This window comes from Crocuta crocuta, unplaced genomic scaffold, assembly GCF_008692635.1.
Source record: "Crocuta crocuta isolate KB4526 unplaced genomic scaffold, BGI_CrCroc_1.0 scaffold167, whole genome shotgun sequence".
NCBI classification, from domain to species: domain Eukaryota; kingdom Metazoa; phylum Chordata; class Mammalia; order Carnivora; family Hyaenidae; genus Crocuta; species Crocuta crocuta.
The window spans coordinates 6846365-6849376 of NW_027532406.1; the positions used below are offsets into that span (position 1 = coordinate 6846365).

The 3012-nt window shown below is 43.9% G+C and overlaps 1 pseudogene; it reads left to right on the forward strand.

Moving 5' to 3' along the window:
• Positions 1 to 212: 212 nt before the first annotated feature.
• On the forward strand, positions 213 to 313 carry LOC144243615 (U6 spliceosomal RNA; annotated as a pseudogene).
• The last annotated feature ends 2699 nt before the right edge of the window (positions 314 to 3012 follow it).

Genomic DNA, 3012 nt, shown 5'->3' on the forward strand with positions numbered 1-3012 from the left:
ACTCCTAGAATAGAATCAGGAAATCTAATATAGCTAAAAGGAACTTTGTTTCATTTGTTCCTGTTCCTCCCCAATCTGTCAAAACACACTTGATGAAAAGACCGAGACCTGCAGAGGTGGAGTCAATGCCCAGGGTCCCCTAGCGCAACCACGAACTGCTGGAGTGGGAATGAGGGAAAGTTCCAAGTCTTGGTCAGCAGCAGAATTCTGTAGCACTTGCGTCCGCAGCACATATACTGAAGTTGGAATGATACAGAGATGAGAATCTCTGAGCAAAGATGACACACAAATTCGGAAAGTTTTCCACATTTATCGGGTGTAGAAAGGGGACTCAGAGTTCATATATCTTTTTTTTTTTTTTTACAAATTGTTTATTGTCAAATNAGTTCACATATCTTGATGAGCAGTGAGAAATGCATAGAATTATTGAATCATTATATTGATTCTAATATAATCAAACTTGTGTAACACTGTATGTTAATTATACTTGAATTAAAAAAAGAATTATGGGGGGTGGGCATCTGGGTGGCTCAGTCGGTTGAACGTCTGACCCTTGATTTCGATTTCAGCTCAGGTCATGAGGACAGGGTCCTGGGATCAAACCCCGGGCTCTTTGCTGAACATGGATCTCTTTCTCCCTTTGCCCTTCTCCCTCGCTTGCTCTCTCTCTCCTCTCTCTCTCAAATTGAAAAAAAAAATATGGCATACAAATTATAAAATAACAAAACATGAAATAAATAAAGCAGAGGTTGCAAACTNTGGCCTGTAAGCTAAGGATAATCTTTATATTTTTAAATGCTTGAAAAAAAAAAACAAAGGAAAATATTTCTTGACGTGTGAAAATTATATAAAACTCAATTTTCCATGGCCCCACGATTGTGTTGGGAGATTGGCACACACACAGTCACATAGGTATGATGTGTGGCTGCTTTTGTCAGTCAAGTTGAGCGGCTCCAACAAAATCTGTATCGTCTGCAAAGCCTAACCTATCTCCTCCCTGGCCCTTTACAAAAGAAGTTTGCAGAATCCTGGCCGAGAGCCCTATGGGCGCCAAGGCTGCTTTGCAGAGCAGGGCCTGACATGTGGAAAGCATCAGACCTTTGTGCACACCCGGTGGGCCTGCAGACCTCCCGGATCTACGCCGTTGCCTCCAGTGCTGGATGCTGCTGTCAGAGGGATAGAACTGGAAGCTGTTCCGTGTCCTCCAGCCAACATGCTGAGCCGAGTTGGGGTCATTTAGTTTCTGTCCTCACTGCCTACTCAATCCTGGCCCCTCAGCTAAGCTTGTCAACAGGGAGACCAATTAGTGTTGATTTCTATGGGAAAGGCGTTTCCTTCAGGCAAGACTGAGATGGGGCCTCATTGCACACAAACAATTCAGGGTCACAAGGTTAACCCAGGTTAGATTCAAACCAGGGTTTAAAAAGTGAAAGGCAGCCCTCTTACCAATCCTCAGAACTCTCCAGACTCCTTAGGAAAACAGTGTCAAGGAATTCACCTCATTTTCTAGACANTTTATTAGATCCCTGTGTAGCAATCCGTTTCCTTGGAATTCAAGAGCACCAGATAGCAGGCCTTCCACTTCAGAATTCTGAATTTTTTAGGAAATCAGAGAACTTCTAGGGCCAGTAAGTTCTCAAAGCACATTTTCTTCCTTCCTTCCTTCCTTCCTTCCTTCCTTCCTTCCTTCCTTCCTTTCTCTTTCTTTCCTCTTTCTTTCTCTCTTCTCTTTCTCTCTTCTCTCTTTCTCTCTCTCTTACTCTTCCTTCCTTCCTTCCTTCTTTTTGAGAGAGAGAGCGAGCGAGAGAGCAGGGGAGGGGCAGAGGACCCGAATTAGGCTCTGCACTGATAGCGGAGAGAGACTGATGTGGGGCTCGAACTCACAAACCTTCAGATCATGACCTGAGCCAAAGTCAGACACTCAACTGACTGAGCCACCCAGGCACCCCTCAAAGCACATTTCTTATAAGTGAAAATATCCTTTTGCATGAGGGGAAAAATGCATTTATAGGCAAACTTGTTTTATAGTAGATCCTCTAAAAGCTTAGTGTAAATAAATTTGCATGTGTATGTTAGAATGTTTTAATAAGATGAGCAGAGCAAATCCTTTGGTGAATCATTTCAGAAAGACTGTCTCTTTTGGGGGGGCCACCTGGGTGGCTCAGTCAGTTGAGTGTCTGACTTTGGCTCAGGTCATGATCTCATATATGGCTCATGCGAATGAGCCCCGCATTTGAGCTCACTGCTGTTAGCATAGAGCCCGCTTCCGATTTTCTGACCCTCTCTCTCTGTTCCTTCCCCGCTTGCTCTCTCTCTCAAAAATAAATAAATCTTTTTAAAAAATATCTCTTTTCCTTTTTGAGAACTCATAGTTTGTTATTCAAAAGAATCTCATTATCTTTTAAAAATTTTTAATGTTTGTTTTTGAGAGACAGAGCATCAATGGGGGAGGGGCAGAGAGAGAGAGAGACAGTGAGAGAGAGAGAGAGAGAGAGAGAGAATTTTAAGCAGGTTCCATGCCCCACAGGGAGCCTGATGCAGGGCTTGATCTCACAGTCCTGAGATCATGACCTCAGCCAAAATCAAGAGTCACAAAGACTTTGAGGCACCTGGATGGCTCAGTCAGTTAAGCATCCAAATTTTATTCAAGGTTTATTCATGATCTCAAGGTTTGGGGGTTCAAGCCTCAGATTGGGCTCTCTGCTGTCAATGCAGAGCCCACTTTAGATCCTCTGTCTCCATCTCTCTCTCTGCCCCTCCCCGCTCCCTCTGCCTCTCTCAAAAATAAACAGTAAAAAAAGAGTTGAAGGCTTAACTGACTGAGCCACCCAGGTGGCCCTAATTGATTTTTTAAAAATACTTATTTTTGAGAGAGAACAGGCACAGTGGGGGAGGAGCACAGAGAGGGGACAGAGAGCCCAAGCGGGCTCTGTGCTGACAGCAGAGAGCCTGCTGTGAGGCTAGAACTTAGAAAATGCAAGATCACATTTGATATCAGCCAAAAGGCCAAGA